At 41.8% G+C, this 19,946-nt stretch overlaps 1 protein-coding gene across 1 annotated transcript in view; it reads right to left on the bottom strand.

The window, feature by feature from the left end:
• Positions 1-18,695, bottom strand: part of ZNF518B (zinc finger protein 518B) — a 36,619-nt gene extending 17,924 nt beyond the window's left edge. Inside the window, exon 1 of the mRNA XM_044283412.1 lies at positions 18,427-18,695. The gene's annotated coding sequence lies outside the window, so the exon portion shown is untranslated. The remainder of the gene's footprint in view (positions 1-18,426) is intronic.
• Positions 18,696-19,946: the final 1,251 nt, after the last annotated feature.

Below are 19,946 nucleotides of genomic sequence, written 5' to 3'. Positions count from 1 at the left end.
TAATGTGATGGAAAAAACGAATCCAGCCACCAAATGAAGAAATATGGATAACTAGCTGAAGGACCCGGCTTCGCACGGGTATATTTAATCTATTTAATTTAATGTTTGTGTGTCGTTAAAAGATATCAACACTATCCACTATAACAGTGACCTCTACAGTACCCCACCCTTAACACTGACCTCCCCCACAGAGCCCTGTCCCTTAAAATTGGACCTCCACAGCAGACCACCCCCTTAACTTTGACCTTTACAGCAGCCTTCCCCTTTAACAGTGACTTTCACAGCACACCACCCCCTTGACAGTGACCTCCACAGGGGACCTTAACAGTGGCCTTTACTGGACAGGGGGCGTGTCCTTTTGAACAGCTCACTCTAAGACAGCAGCACTGTACTGATTTTTACCTTCATTTTTTAAATCCCTGTCGGCTGAGGGGATGGGCGTGGCCTAACCAGATATGGGCGTGGCTTAGCAGGACCTAGAAGTTGATTTTTAACTTCATTTTTTCAATCTCAGTTGGCTGAGTGGTCAGGGGCATGGCCTAACCGGATCGGGGGCGTGTCCTTTTGAACAGCTCGCTCACAGGGTCTATTCACACGTCCGTAGAATGGATCCGCAACCATTCAGCAATTATGCGGAACAGGTGCGGACCCATTTATTCTTGATGGGGCCGGAAGAGATGCGGACATCACACAGTGTGCTGTCCGCATTTTCAGAGCGCGGCCCCGATCTTCTGGTCTGCAGCTCCAGAAAAAAATTGAGTATATCCTATTCTTGTTCGCAATTGAGGACAAGAATAGGAATTTCTATGGGGGTGCCGGCTGGGTGTATTGCGGATCCGCCATGCACTACGGACGTCTGAATGGAGCCTGAGTGTGAGCTGCAGGGAGAAGGTCTCCCTCCCTCCCACCCCTGCAGCTGACAGAAGTTGATTTTTACCTTCATTTTTCCAGTCTCTATTGGATCAGGAGTGGGCGTGACCTAACTGGATCAGGGGCGTGGCTTCGCTTGACCTGGGGGTGGGGTTTTAAGTCTTTTGAGGGTGGACACATTGTGGCAGGGGGCGTGTCTGGGCTCCTTCCTGCAAGAGTGACGCCCCTCTGGGCACCTTACTGGCTCATTTGCATATCAAATAAACTGGATTTTCAGAGGATAAAAACATCTATTGCTGGAACAAAGGCACATCTGCAAATAAGGTACTAAGTGCTATTAGACCAAGGCTTTACTTCAATAGCGATTATCCTGGTGACGGATTTCCTTTAAAACTCATCTACAGCAGTGAAGATAAAAGGCTGGGTTGTTATGGAAACCTGGAGTAAAACTGTATGTGGAGGCTGAAGGACCTGAGAGCTTCTATTAGCTGATAAGGGTCATGTGACCAGGCTTCTATTGGCTAATGCATTTTTTTGGAATATCTCAGGAACGGTACGTCCTAGAGAGCTGAGACCTGGTCTAAAACCTTCCCGGACACCTGATGTACATGTGTGCCAAATTTTGTGATTGTAAATGAGACGGTGCGGATTCCTTTAGCAGACACACACATTCACTAAATTATATATATATATATATATATATATATATATATATATATATATATTTTTTTTTTTATAGATAACTAGAGATGAGCAAATTTAATATTTTGAAATTCGGTCACGCTTCGTTTACTGGTAAAAGGTGAATTGCATTATAGATTCCATTACCACGGACCATAACGCAATTCTATGACGGTTCCGGCATGCAGCCCATAGACTTCTATTATGACAGAATAAACGGAATGCCTCTAAAGGCATTCCATCATAGAATTGCGTTATGGTCCGTGGTAACGGAATCCATAACGCAATTCTGTTTTTACCAGTAAACACAGTGTGAACGAATTTCATACCCGGAAATTTGCTCATCTCTAACAATACATTCGTATGTGTCTTGTATGAACGTCCTCTACATAATAAATCGCATTTGCTGAAGTGACGCCCCTTTAAAGGTTTTTCACTTGTAAATAATCTCATTGTAGAGTTCAAATTGATTCGGATTCAAATACATTCTACCTGAATTAAAAGTGCTCCGATTGCCTGGAAATGTCTCTCCCTCTCCTCTATTCTCCTCAATTGAATCACACAAAAATCGAATTTGGCAGAATCAGAAATTTTGAAATAAATTACAGATGAATTCCCACATTTTAGAATCAATTTGCTCATCTTTACTTAGATTATTGGTGATCTCTTTTCTTCCTAATACTGAGGTAACACACTCCAGAGCAGCAAACTGCCAAAACTTCTGTTTTTATAGAGGTGGTCACAATGGCTGATGATCAGTTAATCAAGGGCATTTGAGTAGCAACACCCGGCTGCTACCTACCCTCTCACTTCTAATGAAAGCAATAAGGGTACACTTAGAAATGGGTATTCCCATCTCAGACAATTGGGGCATATCGCTAGGATATGTCCCCATTGCCTAATAAGTGTGGGTCCCACCTCTGGGACCCACACCCCGAGAACCGAGCGGGGGAGGTAGTGACTGGAGGAACCCCGGTCCGGCCACCACCAAGCGCTCTCCCCATAGTAGTGAATGGGAGCGGACCGCGCTCGCGCGGCCACCACTCCAATTAATTTCTATGGGGCCGACTGAAATAGCCGAGCAAGTGCTCAGCTATTTTTGGCGGCACCATAGAAATTAATGGAGAGCAGCTGCACATGTGCCCTCCACAACTGTCGGGGCTCTGTTCTCGGTGCAGGTGGTACCCGCACCTATCAGAGAATGGGGGCAATATGCCTCCATTGTCTGAGGTGGAAAGACCTCTTTAGTTTGTCACATCCAATTTCAGCATTTTGGCCTAGTTTTTGTTATATAATTAAGGGCACGGTGTGATTTGTCACGTGTTGTTCAGCTGATGTTGTCTTTACCTAACTTTAAGACCTTTTAAAGGGCAGATGTATTCTTATTATGTCTTGATACATGAAACCATAAAATTCTGTGTACTTTTTAAAAAATGACTGTAGCTGTTCAGGTGCATGACTGGATGGGTTAATAAAAAATACATGCATAGGAGTAGACTTAACAAACCTAATGTGAAAGGGTCTTTAGACATAATTTGATGAAAGATCCAGCTGTTTCAGTGGACATTAAATTGTCCTCAGATCCCACAAAAAAATTTGAACCTGAAAAGAAATCCACAGTCTACTTAAATTTATTGAATTTTTCATTACCTCTTAAAAAAAAAAAAAATAATAATAATAATAAACATTGACAAAGAGGTAGGAGATAACTGTTAGATCAGTGGGGGTGCAACTGCTGAGACTCCCACCTATCACAAGAATGGGGGTACTGTGTCCCTTATCTGAATAGAGCAATGGTAACGCATATGTACCACGGGCTATTCATAATTTATGGGACCTGCCAGAGAGCCAAGCTCTGTCCGGCAGTCTCAGATTAATGAAGCGACATTGTGCATGCTTAACCGGCCACACGGGAATCCCGTTCTTGGGATTAGTCCACCTATTCTCTCTCCAGCAGATAAAGGATAACTTGATCTATCTGGAATAACCCTTTCAAGACATTGCCCAATGCCAGAAAAAGTTCTTAATTGCTTTTCAAATGCACGATTAAATGCTTCTGCTGTCCAAGTGATGGTGTTCTGACATAGGCAAAAAGCTTTGTCCTGCTGTGTCTTGTTGACGTAATGAAGGACTGGCTGCCTGGTGTAACTGATTAGCTAAGCCAGACCCCTTCTCCATCATGGCTGATCTGGACACACAGAAGGGCACTAGCAGCTAATGAATTGAACCAGACAGCCAGCCCCTTTATCACTCAAAATACTATGGAAACACGTGAACTAAAATTGGGCTATCTGTGCAGCTACAAAAATGAAACTACATTGGTTTACCTAGAATTTTTCCTAATATCAGACAATGGCTAATGGGAGAGCACCATCAAATAATTTTTGGTGGTTATTTTTAATTTTTCTGTGTCCCTATCTATATTTAAAGGAACTTGTCGCTATCTATATTTAAAGGAACCAGTCACCATGGAAACACGGAGCAATCTGCAGACAGCATACTATAGAGCCGCAGGAGCTGGGCAGATTGATACATATAGTGTTATGGCACTAGGTGTGGAACCAACTGGTTTGACTTTGGGCTAAGCCTATGAGCGTTATCCTGGCAGCTCCATGGTATTCACCTTTTAACCCCGATACAGTAATGTGGACTTCGCTGCAGTAAACCACCAGGTTGACTACTGACACCAATTGAAGGCACCAAAAGAACAGGCAAAACACATAGTAACAGGAAAATAACTCTGTAAATTCCAGCAAACTGAGAAACAATTTTCATCTTTGTGGAAGTTTAAGCCTAAATTATGTGTATGACAAGGTCAACAGTTTTCCACAGGGCTGTGGCGTCGGAGTCAATTTTGGGTACCTGGAGTCAGAAAAAATGAACCGACTCCGACTAAATTTAAATTGGAATAATTTTTTTTTTTTTTTTTAAAAGCAGGTTTAATAAATGTCCCAATTCACTAAAAGTTATAATTAAAGGGAATTTGTCACCTGCTTTTAGCATTTTAAGCTTTCAACATTGCCATGTTCAATAAAGTACCTTATTTCCTGCAGTGGTCTGGTTTACATAAACACCCCACATGTGGTCGTAAACTGATGTAAGGGCACACGGCAACGCACAGAAAAAAAAAAAAAAGAGCGCCATATGGTTTTTGGAAGGCAAATTTTGCTTAACTGGCTTTTAGATGCCATGTGGAATTTGAAGCCCCCCTGATGCACCCTTACAGTAGAAACTCCCAAAAAGTGACCCCATTTTGGAAACTAGGGGATAAGGTGCCAGTTTTTTTTTGTACTATTTTGGGGTACATATGAATTTTAATTGCTCTATATTACGTTCACCTGAGGGGTTAGTTCATGTGGTATTTTTATAGAGCAGACAATTACGGACGTGGCAATACCTAATATGTATACGTTTTCTTATTAAGTTTTACAAAATAATAGCATTTTTTAAACAAACAAAAATGATCTTTTAGTGTCTCCATAGTCAGAGCCACAGCTTTTTTTGTTTTGCTTTTTAATGATTTTCTTAGGTTGGGTCCCATTTTTTGCAGGATGAGGTGGCGGTTTGATTGCTACTATTTTGGGAGGCATACGCCTTTTGGATCGCTTGGTGTTGCACTTTATGTGATGTTAAGTGACAAATTGCGTTTTTGGCACTATTTTTTTTAGTGTTCACCTGAGGAGTTAGGTCATGTGATATTTTTATAGAGCTGGTTGTTACGGACGCATCGATACACATACATACATATATATATATATATATATATATATATATATATATATATATATATACATATACACACACACACACATATATATATATATATATATATATATATATATATACACACACACATACATATACACACACATATATATATATATATATATATATATATATATATATATATATATATATATATATATATATATATATATATATATATATATATATAGATAGATAGAAACGAAGAAGTCCAGCGGGAGCATCAACCTGAATGTGGGTGCACTATCCAGTATAAGGTAGCGGCAATACCTCAAGTATTATAGAAACAGAAAAATCCGGAATGCACTCCAAGATAAATGTGAAACAAGTGATTTATTCACCCATAAAAGGCGCAACTCGCGACGTTTCGGCTCACAGAGCCTTTCTCAAGCATGGAAACAGTGAAAGTGTGGGTATTATAAAAGACATTTCATTAATGTGAAACCAATCAAGTAGAAGTTGCAATTAACATCCAATTACATACATCTGTTACAGACATCTAAAGTGCACGTGCGTCAAATGACATGTGTCATGTGATCTATATTCTCAGAATAAGAATCTTTTTATACAAAATATAATGCCAGTGAAGACCATAATAAAACAGTGATATGAGGAGGGATGCGGATCAAAGAAATAATGCCGGAAGGAGCAATAGCGTCCACATAGACCGTAATGCTGATTTAGCGTCTCCATCTCTTCAATGCGCAAGTCCAGCAGAGCGTCATCTTGTGAGTCAAGTTGCTGACGCATGCGTTCTGTAGTATCACACAAAAAACGCCATCTTGATTAAGGGCAAGTTGCCCTACATATTACCAATGTGAGCTGTACCTGATATCAACAAAATTAGGTAAGTAACTGTAGTAGGGATCTCCTACCTATTTTTAATGTCAGTGGATGGACGGAGATCCCACCCTGCCGAGAGGGACACCGAACCAGAAGGCCAAAGGTATCGACAGGAGACACTTCCATGGACCATATCGACATCAACGGCCAAACCACTGACAAAAAGACCAGCTACAGGGAAATCATCCCTAAATAAGGGACAGCATCACAATCGGACAATAATGGAGATACCACATATAATGATAGAAATTATAAATCTGGATTAGAGCATATAGAAGAGACACAAGACGTGCGTTCTGATATCCATTGTCTCCAACGAGCATAATTCATAGATCCGCATCCAACATCAGGTGCATTAAAATGTTCTAAAAGGCAAAGAGAAAAATTACATGTTGTTATTCATATAAACTATATTAGAATTATATATTAACCTTTCACAGTTCTCTTGCACGTTTATACATTCCAGAGAGGGACAAATTGCACACGGGGAGGACGGGGAGCGAACCATGGATCCCAAGACTCTCACCTGAACTCTACATTGAGACCTCTAGGGTGTAAGCTATCTAGATCATAAATCCACCGCAATTCTCTTGTTTTAAGTATTGTTGAGCGATCACCTCCTCTCCTAGGGAGCGTGATCTGATCAACTATCCAGCATCTCAGATCACGCTCACTATGCTGGAGGGATCCGAAATGTCTGGCTACAGGTAAATCAGTGCGTTTTTTTCTGATGGAATTTCTATGATTGTTTAGTCTCAGTTTTAATTCTGTTGTTGTTTCCCCTACGTAGATTAAATTACATGGACAGGACAATATATAAATGACATATGATGATGAACACGTTAGATGAAATTTAATAGGGAATTCATGATGTGTAACAGGATGTATGAAGGATCTAGATTTACAAATGTAACGGCAATTTACACAGTTGAGGCAAGGAAAACATCCAAGACCCAAAGGTGCCAATGTCCGCTGTATGCTGACCTTCTTGGGGCCAACATCTGCCCTCACTAAATGGTCTTTAATGTTTTTATTTTTACGATAGGACATAAGTGGGGGGACTCCAAACTCAGGTATATCCTGTATGGATCTGCTCAAAATGCTCCAATTGTCCCTCAAAATACGTCCTATCACCACACTGTGATCGCAAAATGTGGACATAAAAGGTATCCTACGTATTTTAGGAGTGGCAGTAGGAGCAACCTCAGTATCGGTATGTAGAATTTTATTTTTATGTTTATTCAACAGTCGGCGAGGATAGCCACGTTCCTTGAATTTATCTGCCATTTTCTCCAAAGTGGCAGCAAATTCAATCGGGTCCGATACAATACGCTTTGTGCGTAAAAATTGTGAATAAGGTAAATGCTCAACTAAACTACGCGGATGATTGCTTTCAAACCGTAAAAGGGTATTTCTATCAGTCATCTTGACATACAGGCCCGTATGGATAGAACCATCAATCAATCGTACATTAGTATCCAAAAAGGACAATTCTGTTTTGGAAAAGGATATAGTGTATTGCAAATCCACATCGATGCTGTTTAAATAAGCATGAAAATCGATCAATTGAGATTCTGTACCGGTCCACAGGAGGAAGACGTCATCTATGTACCTCCACCACCTCAGAACATGCCGAAAGTGGTGGGATACATAGATAAAGTCCTCCTCCATGTGGCGCATATATATATTGGCGTACGTTGGGGCCACGTTTGACCCCATCGCAACGCCACGCTTCTGATTATAAAAAGTATCTTGAAATAAGAAATAATTTTTCTCCAAGATCAATCTCAACATATTGTTAATAAAATACTTAGCATTTGATGTGACAGGCGAATTGTCTAAGAATTTATTGACCGCAGCAATACCCTTTTCATGTCCTATTGATGTGTATAATGATACAACATCAAACGATACAAGAGTTAAATTTTGCATATTATTAATATCAATACTTCTCAACTGTTGTAAAAATTCACCTGTGTCTTTAATATATGATCGACCAGCAGTCGAAAACTCTCTTAGCAATTTATCCAGAAAGATGGCTATTCTACTGAACACAGAATCAGATCCAGATACGATGGGGCGGCCGGGGGGATCCACAAGACTTTTGTGGACTTTCGGCAGTATGTATATAACCGGAGTGATGGGAAAGGAGACCGTCAAGTACTCCTTCAACCCCTCATCTATAATGCCCCCGGCCACCGCATCGGATAGGATCTGACAAATACTATTCATAATACTGAATTTAGGGTCACCATGTAATATGTCATATACACTAGTATCACTCAGTTGGCGTACAATTTCACTGATATATTTGGATGTGTCAAGTACTACAATACCTCCGCCTTTATCGGCCGGTTTAATCGTTAAATGAGGATTGCTTCGGAGTTGAGATAGTGCCTCAATCTCTGCAGTTGTCAGATTCGGGTGATTGAATCTATCCATGTCCCCAAGACGGGATTTGAGTTCCCTAATATCTCTTTTTACTGCAGAGATGTAGGCCTCTATCGCAGGCTCATTCACATTAGGGTAGAACGCACTTTTATTAATTAAACCCACTTTTTTAAGTGAGAATTCGCTAGAGCAAACAGAGTTCAGGTGAGAGTCTTGGGATCCATGGTTCGCTCCCCGTCCTCCCCGTGTGCAATTTGTCCCTCTCTGGAATGTATAAACGTGCAAGAGAACTGTGAAAGGTTAATATATAATTCTAATATAGTTTATATGAATAACAACATGTAATTTTTCTCTTTGCCTTTTAGAACATTTTAATGCACCTGATGTTGGATGCGGATCTATGAATTATGCTCGTTGGAGACAATGGATATCAGAACGCACGTCTTGTGTCTCTTCTATATGCTCTAATCCAGATTTATAATTTCTATCATTATATGTGGTATCTCCATTATTGTCCGATTGTGATGCTGTCCCTTATTTAGGGATGATTTCCCTGTAGCTGGTCTTTTTGTCAGTGGTTTGGCCGTTGATGTCGATATGGTCCATGGAAGTGTCTCCTGTCGATACCTTTGGCCTTCTGGTTCGGTGTCCCTCTCGGCAGGGTGGGATCTCCGTCCATCCACTGACATTAAAAATAGGTAGGAGATCCCTACTACAGTTACTTACCTAATTTTGTTGATATCAGGTACAGCTCACATTGGTAATATGTAGGGCAACTTGCCCTTAATCAAGATGGCGTTTTTTGTGTGATACTACAGAACGCATGCGTCAGCAACTTGACTCACAAGATGACGCTCTGCTGGACTTGCGCATTGAAGAGATGGAGACGCTAAATCAGCATTACGGTCTATGTGGACGCTATTGCTCCTTCCGGCATTATTTCTTTGATCCGCATCCCTCCTCATATCACTGTTTTATTATGGTCTTCACTGGCATTATATTTTGTATAAAAAGATTCTTATTCTGAGAATATAGATCACATGACACATGTCATTTGACGCACGTGCACTTTAGATGTCTGTAACAGATGTATGTAATTGGATGTTAATTGCAACTTCTACTTGATTGGTTTCACATTAATGAAATGTCTTTTATAATACCCACACTTTCACTGTTTCCATGCTTGAGAAAGGCTCTGTGAGCCGAAACGTCGCGAGTTGCGCCTTTTATGGGTGAATAAATCACTTGTTTCACATTTATCTTGGAGTGCATTCCGGATTTTTCTGTTTCTTTCTATCTATCTATCTATATTACACACACACACACACACACACACATATACACACACACTTTTGTTTTCACTTTAAAACTAATAGCATTTAAAAAAAAATATTTATTATTAATGAATTGGTATATCTGTAGATATACAGATATACCATGACCTGGATAAATGAGAACCTTCACAGACATTACTTAATTGGGGAATTTTATTTTATTTTTACATGTGAAACCTTTTATTTATTTTACACTTTGGGGGACATTTAACTTCACTTTTTTTTTTCAGTATTGATTTCTCCTGTAACTGGGGCCGACATAGTGGCCCCTGTTACAGGGGAAATCCCCCCCCCCCCCTCCAAGAAAGGCTGTACAGCCTCAGTGCAGGCCCGACAGCACCTGCACTCACATGGTCACATGACCACCGGGCCGGAACTACACTGTTGAGTGCTGTGTATACAGCGATCTAGAAGGCAGGGACATTGAGGAACGGTCCCTGCCTTCTCTCTGGAGTGCCCTGCTGTCACTGACAGCGGGCCCCCCCCCCGCTCGGCAGTTGCACGATTAACGTGCAGCTGCCACCTCTGAATGGATGTTCCAGAACGTCCATTCAGAGATAAAGGACCGCCCATAGTATGTTAATAGTCAATGGGCGGTCGTGAAGTGGTTAAGCCACGCCCTCATCATGCCGATTGAGTGTTCACATCATCCTGCCTGGTCCTGTCAATCAACATGATGAGGCCAAAGAAGAGAGAATGGAGCCTCTAGGAGTAAGGGCAACACCGACATTGTTCCTAGGGGATCATTTGCATAAAAAAAAAAAAGCATAAAGCTTATTTTTCACAAGAACAGGGGCACGTAGAAAGAAGGGTCAAAGACTGTCAGCTTCAGCTGACCATTAGCACGTCTAAAGTCAGTTTAATAACAAGGTTTCTGATTACAGAAGCCCTTTATTTTGCTTCTGCAATTGATTGCACTGAATTGGAAAAGCAATTCAAAGCTCTATTTCTATGTACTTAGAGCCCTGCCACCTGCAGGGCTCCATAGGAACCACAACTCTGAAAGGCCCGATTTCTTCAGCAAGACCAGGACTTTTAATATAAACCAATGAGTCCCCTGATCGTCGAACAGGGGACCCAATCCAGCCCCAGGAGTGCTGCAAGCTTAAATTTTTAATCTCTCAGATACCATGGTTACATTTGACCGCGGCATCTAAGAGTTTAAATGTCTGCAGTTGGCGTTATCGCTGATCGCAGACATTACTCCTGGGTGTCTGCTGTGTGAAACAGCAGGCACATGGTGGCTATAGCACCCACTCCCCTCTGGGGGGGGCGCCATCTTTAAAGTCCCTACTGCCAAAGTATATGGTCGTGCAGCAGTAGGGAAGTTCTTAATGAAGAAAAATTTTATTTAACTGCTTTCTGCACCATGCCATAATACAGCATGGCAAGCAGTACATGCACCATGCTGCGTACTTACGGCATGGCTATGGCAAAGGCTCAGAAAATGTGCCACCAACATCAGTGGGTGTCAGCTGTAATATACAGCCGATACCCTGCTTCAACGGCCTAGATCAGTGCTGGCAACAATCTGGCCTTTTAACCCCTTAGATGCTTCAGTCAGTAGTGAACTCGGCATCTTGGCGGTTTACACAGGGAGCCCCTGTGGGGTCAAAAATTATCAGTACATCCTTAACAGAGTTCCTTGGGGCTAGGGTATAGTTTCAAAAACCCTGCATGTTGATTAAAATTGAAAATCTGCTGAATTTTTTTTTAAATTTCACCAACATTTTGCGTTACTTTCTGTTAAACGCCTAAAGGGTCAAACTTCCTAAATGCCCTCTTGAATACTAAGAGGTTGCAGATTTTAACATGGAGTGATTTAGGAGGGGAGGTGGTGCTGTAATGTATAGGACTTTCAACGCCACTTCAGATTTGAACTGATCCCTAAAAAATAGGATTTGGAAATTTTCTTGGAAACTTGTAAAATTGCTGCTAAACTAAATTATGCCACATGTCTATAAAAGTAGACATATGTTGGGTATTAATCATTTTGTGAGAGACTATCTGCCCTAAAAGCAGAGAAATTCAAATGTGGAAAATTGCTAATTTTGTTTATAAATACAATTAAAATACATTGACTAAAATCGACCATTAAATGAAGTATGATGTGTCACAACGAAATCTCAAAAAAGCATTACAAAGTTATTACCACAAAGTGACACTAGTAAGATTTGAAAAATGGGGCTTCGTCCTTAAGGGGTTAAATATTAGCTACTCTGTTCAAACATGGAATTGTATGTAAAGTAGAAGTAGGAGCAGGTCAGGTGATCTATTTTCCAGAACGAGACCTAATCATCACCCATTGTGAACAATCAGATGTACCCGATATAGTGACTTAGGCATAGAACTAGATTTCATGTCACAAAACAATAACAAATACAGGTGCACTCTGCAGTCTCACTAAACCCTCAAACTGATTTTAAAATTGAGAGATTAGTCAACATGTCCTACGGTGTAGAACATGTCTAAGCCCGGGCACCACGTCAAGGTTTCTCAAGTAGCCCGAGGTCTCGGGCTACTTGAGAAACCTTGACGTGGTGCCCGGGCTTAGACATGTTCTACACCGTAGGACATGTTGACTAATCTCTCAATTTTAAAATCAGTTTGAGGGTTTAGTGAGACTGCAGAGTGCACCTGTATTTGTTATTTTTTTGTTATATTGATTATGACATACGCACTTGTTACCTTGTGTGAGATGTCTATTGTGGTACTTGTGGTTCGCCGCGGGCATCCTCCACCGTATGCATTTTGCTGGGGATCGCCATTAGCAACGGGCCACAAGTGCAGGATTTGCTCCCCTGTATATATGCACGACTGCATGTGGGTTTGAGCACCTCCTGCTAATGCCACCCTGTCTTTTTAGTTTGTATATATAGATTTAATGTCACAAGCACAAAAAACACTGATCTAAAAAATATTGCAGCTCTTGTCGTAAAATATTTATTTTGCAAATTACTGTGTTATTTAAAAACACATTATAAATGGCACAAATACTGCTTTTTTCTTTTTCTGTATGAAAACTGAAAATAAGTACCGTAGTCACAAAATTGTGAGCATCATGGAAATACGTAGTGCCGAGCGAACTTTGTGTTTCAAGTTCAGCATACAAGGTCCAGGCTAAGAATTCAGTTATGGAATCACCTACCAAGGACCATAACTTTTATGGTCCATGGTAGCAGAATCCATAACGGAATTTTTAGATAATCCAAACCCGAACCTTGTACGCCAAACTTGAAACACAAAGTTTGCTCATCCCTAGAAATACAGTATAGATGTGGTTAGTGTACCGCCAAGCCTCTGCCCTCAGCTCATAGCCGATGCAACTCTTAAGGCTTCATGCACATGACCGATTTAGCATTTGTGTTCGATCTGCATTTTTTTTTTGCGGCTAGCACACAGGCCAATTCAATTCCACGGGTCAGCAAAAAAAATAAAAATGGGCAAGACACGGATGTCCTCCATGTATGTCCGCATCTGCACATCCTATTCTTGTCTGTACTGGGACCAAGATTAGTCATTTCTATGGATAAGAGTGAGAAAATGCATACAGAAGGCTTCCATATTTTGCAGATCCCTGGTTTGTGGACCACAATACAGACATGGTCGTGTGTCCTTAGACGTATCTGGCTCAGTACTGGATTAACACTACGTTTCTATCAAATAAAGGATAAAGCAGCATGCATACTGACCTATTCAACCCTCAGGCCCCTTTCACATGGGAGAAATTTCCACGTGGGTGCAATGAGTGAGGTGAACGCATTGCACCCGCACTGAATCCGGACCCATTCCTTTCTATGGGGCTGTGCACATGAGCGGTGATTTTCACGCATCACTTGTGCGTTGCGTGAAAATCACAGCATGCTCTATTTTGTGCGTCTTTCACGCAACGCAGGCCCCATAGAAGCGAATGGGGCTGCGTGAAAATCGCAAGCATCCACAAGCAAGTGCGGTGCGATTTTCACGCACAGTTGCTAGGTGACGGTCGGGCTGGCGACCCGATCTTTATTATTTTTCCCTTATAACATAGTTATAAGGGAAAATAATAGCTTTCTCAATACAGAATGCTTAGTAAAATAGGGCTGAAGGGGTAAAAAAAAAAATTTTTTTTAACTCCCCTCCTCCTCTTGATCGCGTAGTTGCCGGTCTATTCTTACTTCTTTAATCATGAGCTGCCGGTTAAAGGACCTGTGGTGACGTCACATCACGTGGTCCATCACCGTGGTGATGGGCCATGTGATTGGACCATGTGATGAGCCCAGTGACGTCACCACAGGTCCTGAAGAAAGAGCAGAGACCGGCAGCTATGGAGGAGAGTTTATTTTTTAACCCTCAATTGACATTACTCTTAGCATTCCGTATTAAAGAATGCTATTATTTTCCCTTATAACCATGTTATAAGGGAAAATAATAAAATCTACACTACAACTAACCCAAAGTTCTTCAATGAAGTTCGGGTCTGGGTACCACATTTAGTTATTTCTCACACGCGTGCAAAACGCATTGCACTTGCACAGAAAAAATAAATAAAAATGAACCAAGCAACGCAATTAAAACTGACTAAAAATCACCCGATTTCCCCGCCACACACCCGCATCCTATCCGGCCCCAATCCGTAATGCCTGTGTGAAAGAGGCCTTAGGCCCCTTTCACACAAGCGAGTTTTCCGCGCAGGTGCAATGCGTCTGTGTACATGAGCGTTGTTTTTCACGCATCACTTGTGCGTTGCGTGATAATCGCAGCACGTTTTAGATTCTGCATTTTTCCACGCAGCTCTGGCCCCATGGAAGTGAATGGGGCTGCGTGAAAAACACATTGCATCCGGAAGCAAGTGCGGGTGAAATGCGTTTTTCACTGATGGTTGCTAAGAGATGTTGTTTGTAAACCTTCAGTTTTTTATCACGAGCATGAAAAACGCATCAAACTGCATTGCCCCACGCGGAAAAAAACTGAACGCAATCGCAGACAAAACTGACTGAGTTTGCTTGCAAAATGGTGCGAGTTTCACTGAACGCACCCTGAACGCATCCGGAGCCAATCCGTCACGCTCGTGTGAAAGGGGCCTTAGTAACCAGAATTTTCTAGAAATAAACAAATTTACATTTTATGAGTCTTCAGATGTCTCCTTGGTAAATGTCTTTCTGACAATGGAGCAAGGACCTACATGCTACTGCACAGTTCAAAGCCAAGGAGGATTCTACAGACGTACTGTACTGCTGGCAAACAAAAGGGGTGGAGAATTCAACAAAAGGTCAAGGAAATGGAGGAGGAAACAAATACTAAAATTCAGATATGGACTAAAGCAGTATGGCTGTGGTCATACCAATGTACTCATCCCTCAGCCTACCTCATGAATCAGATTTTTCTACAAAAGAAATTTATCATTTATCAATTTTGCGCGAGTCTGTGGTGGAGTACTTTATGCCACATTTATCAAACGTCTCATATTACGTGATAAATTTGTCTTATCCTTGGACTTAACAATTTTATCTAGAGAAGCTCCTCGAGAATACCTACTCCACACCCTCCCCCTGGATTTAAAAAAAAAAATTAAAAAAAATAAAATAAATTCTCAATGATAAATCTGGAGTGAAACTCACTAACATAGCTAACCTGTTTTTGCAACTTTTTGACACCAGAATTCTGGAGTGAAGGTATGATAAATCAGGGCCATAGTCCTCCGATTCTCTCCTTGGTAAATACTTTTCTGTCATTAGAATGAGGACCTAAAGCTACTGAATAATTCAAATCTGTATAGAACTTTGCTCTACAGAGGTACTGTAATGCTTGCAAATAAGAGGGTGGATAGTTCACCAAAAGTTGAAGGAAATGGCATGGAGGGAGGAACAAATACTGAAGCTCAGCTAAGGAGTTAAGCAGCATGGAGGTGGTCATATTCACGTACTCAACCCGCAGCTTGCCTTATTCCGATTTTTCTACAAATATAAACATATTTAGATATAGTCTCCAGAAGTTTCCTTGGTTAATGCATTTCTGTCCTTGGACCAAGGACCTACATGCCATGTGTGGAGTATTCTACAGAGGTACTGCACTGCTAGCAAGGGTGGAAAATTCGCCAAAATGTCAAGGAAACGGCATTTAGAAAGAAAAACACTAAAAAAGGCCTGACTGATCTTTCCCCTGACACCTGCGTCATGCCAGTGGGGGAAAGTTGGGCCCATTTTAACTTTGCAGTAGGTGAATGAAGACGAGGTGGAAGTTGACAACTCCAAGGCTACCTACACATGTTGCAGATTAAGCTTGGATTTTCCGTGAGGATTTCTGTGCAGAAAAGCCAACTTAAAGCATATAAAAAAAATATATTATAAAAACTGATGGCTCATTCATAAAACTTTACATTATCATTTGATTGACTGTATCACACAAATGGATTTCAGCGGACATCTCTCTATATTACTCAATTGGTGCTAAAAATTCAATATAATACAAAGCAGTTTGTAAAAGTTGCAGTAGACCAACCATTCATACATGGTCTAACACTCAGAGAATTGATGATCATTATTAGTCTGTCTAAACCAATTGCCTCACAGTATATGTGTATAACGTTAAGTGCAACTACTTAGTATACATAGAACATGTGCTCCAGACACTCCACAGCTCTGAGAAGTTACACTTACCAAGCACACATGGAAACACCATCCAAGTCTACTTATCTCCAAACACAAATGTGACAGTGGGCTGACATAAAATAACAATGACTAGAACTTCCCCCTATCTGCAGGATACAGGAAGTGTTCGAGACGTTAATGCACCATTCTCCTAGGACTGCTCCACCAATCACTCATGTAGATAATGGAAGATGAAAATCAACTATCACCCTACATGAAACTTCTCCAACACATCTAACAGAAGAAAGGGTCTTCAAGATCACATTAGAAGTTGGATATTATGTGGAGATACAGAGGCACAGACTTCAATAACATTTCCTTGACAACACCAAAGAAACGAAAAAAAAAATGAGTCCTCCATGTTATCAGAATCTCATCAAATGTCAGAATGGACAGCTTTTTACGTTTTTTTAAAATTTTGTAAATTTAGTCTGGCAATTTTTCAACTTCTTTGTTGGTCTCCACTAAGTCCTTTTTTGGTCTCCACTAAGGCCGAACTAGAAGCATAACAAAGCTCCTGCAAACTCTATACATGGTTCCTCCAACTGTGACATGCCATTTATAGAAGGGCTGGCCACTAAGGTTGTAGAAGGGTGGTTGGGCCAAACAAGCTACAGTGCAACTTCTGCCTCACTCCCTTTCACATTCATTTAGTGCAGTGTTGTGCAAACAGAGAGGGAGGTCCCCAAAGCAAAGTCCTGACCTGTTCCTGGCAGACGCTTTATCCTTCCTCCTCATACTAAACACATTACAAATGAGCTTAAAAGAGATAGCTTTTGGCTAAACAAACCTTTAGCTATTGAAGGCGTATGGTCACCATTACATTCTGGGCCATCATACCTCCTGCCCAGTGCTGGACTCTATCATTAAAGTCCACTAGCACTTGTGGCAAAAGTAGGTGACCTACAAGCATGGAGATCTTTAGGTGTCACTCATAGGCCACATTGGTATAGTGGAATGGTCTATACCTACTGTATTTGGATGCAGTTAGGGACATTTAGGCCTCAGCTTCACTGAAACTACTGAGCTACATCTGCCACCCAAAGTAAATTAATCATGGTGGCTGGCAGCCATGTGAATGGAAACCGTGAAGCGCTCAGCCCCATAGAAATGAACGAAGCGGTGGACTGACATAGGCACTGCCGTTCCATTCTTAGGATCACTGGAGATTGGTCCACATGATCCAATATTTACCACAAATCCTGTGGCGGTCTCACCAAGATACACCCCACTGGTAGAAACATTGGCCATGACATTCACGGGTGGGCTAAAGCTTCACACTGCCACATGTCTCCACCACATGTCTCCCCAGTTGACATTACCAGGCTAGGTGAGGAGTGGGAACCACTCTCAGACCCCGCTCATATGTACGTTTGGAATTCGCGCAACGTTTTTTCTGCAAGGAAGTGGCCGGATCTCTGTATAGTCAATGGGTATCCGGCAATACGCGATCTAATCCAGCAATGCCGGATACGGTGAGCTACCAGATTTCAACCCAAGTATGAACGGGCCCCAAGTAGTAGAGACCCTCCATAACATCCATATTCCCTAATACGCAATATGAGCGGTGGTTTTCTTTATTAGACAACTTCCAATGGACATCCTACTAGGCAGAGCCTCCTGGATGGTGACTATTGATCAGAAGAAAAGAACATCAGATATAAAATAGGTGCTATAGAGGAGCCAGGAACAGTATTACTAAATAAACCCAAAACTATCCACAAACAGAAGCCTAATACACAAAACAAGCCCCTCACCCCCAACCACAGGCCAGGAGCAACCAAGTTACCAAAGAGCTTAACCCTTGCAGTCCCAGCAGACCGGAAAAACCACCGCCTGCTTGGAAGGCACGCGCACCAGGCATTAACCCCTCACTCCCCGCAAGGCCCTACTGTTACACACACGGTCCTAACCTGACGGCCTGGGTCTCCTCCTCCTCCGGTCTTCACATCGATCTACAGCAGCAAGCCCGCCCAATCCTCCCGCACACGGCGGCCGCGATTAACCCAGCGCACGCCGGATCTGCTGTGACCACGCGTCCTCTCCGGTAACAACGATCACCTCGTCATGCGCGATAACGGGCGCCCCCCGCCTCTGTGCACTTCATGGCGAAACCCTAGTGATCGCCAACGTTAAACCTGTCGCCGCTCATGTTCTGCACAGCGCCATAACCCGAGCACGAGTGGCCGCCGGCCCTGTCTGCTATGACGTCAGAGATCCTGTAGACGGCGCTCCTTATTGGCCGCCCGGATACGTGTCTCCAGTAGAACTCTACAGGAGGAGTGGCTGAGAGAGCTGAGCGAGAGACAGAGCAGTGGTATAATAGGAAGAGCGCAGCGCCATCTGGTGTCCAGCCTGAGGAACCACAGCCTCCACTGCATAGACGTCAAGCGTTCGCCTGGGCTTTTGTTGCTGCCATAGAATGGAGCACGGATTGTAGTCTTTTGTAGAAATGGATTCGTGATTTTTAAAAGTGTTTTTCAGTTTTTTTTGTGCTGATAATGATTTATATGATAATATAAGCTTTGTGTGATATTATAATATTCTGTTCAGTTATCTCTTAGGAATAAACAATCTAATAAATTATAGCTATATATCTATATATACAGTGCTGCCCATAATTATTTATACCCCTGGCAAATTTTGACTTAAAGTTACTTTTATTCGACCAGCAAGTAATTTTTTTTTCCTACGGAAAATTACATAGGTGTCTCCCAAAAGAGGCATTATTGTGGGAAAAAAATACATTTCTCAGCTTTTATTTACATGTGAGCAAAAAGTGTCCAGTGTAAAATTATTAATACCCTTCACAATAATCAATAGAAAAGCCTTTATTGGCTATTACAGCAATCAAACGCTTCCTATAATTGCAGACCAGCTTTTTGCAGGTCTCCACAGGTATTTTTTGCCCATTTGTCTTTAGCAATGAGCTCCAAATCTTTCAGGTTGGAGGGTCTTCTTGCCATCATCCTGATCTTTAGCTCTCTCCACAGATTCTCAATTGGATTCAAGTCTGGACTCTGGCTGGGCCACTCCAAAACGTTAATGTTGTCTGCTAACCATTTCTTCACCACTCTTGCTGTGTGTTTTGGGTCATTGTCATGCTGAAATGTCCACTGGTGCCCAAGGCCAAGTTTCTCTGCAGACTGCCTGATGTTGTCGTTGAGACTCCTCATGTATTGCTCTTTTTTCATGGTGCCGTTTACTGTGATTAGGTTCCCTGGTCCATTGGCTGAAAAACACCCCCAGAGCATTAGGTTCCCACCACCATGTTTGACAGTGGGGATGGTGTTCTTTGGGTTGAAGCCTTCTCCTTTTTTATGCCAAATGAAGGAAACATCATTGTGACCAATTAAATTTTTGTTTCATCTGACCATAACACAGAAGACCAGAAGTCTTCTTTGTCCAGATGAGCTTTTGCAAAGGCCAAGCA

Source organism: Bufo gargarizans, chromosome 1 (genome assembly GCF_014858855.1).
Source record: "Bufo gargarizans isolate SCDJY-AF-19 chromosome 1, ASM1485885v1, whole genome shotgun sequence".
Taxonomy (NCBI): Eukaryota; Metazoa; Chordata; class Amphibia; order Anura; family Bufonidae; genus Bufo; species Bufo gargarizans.
This window is presented reverse-complemented; position numbering and strand designations above follow the sequence as displayed.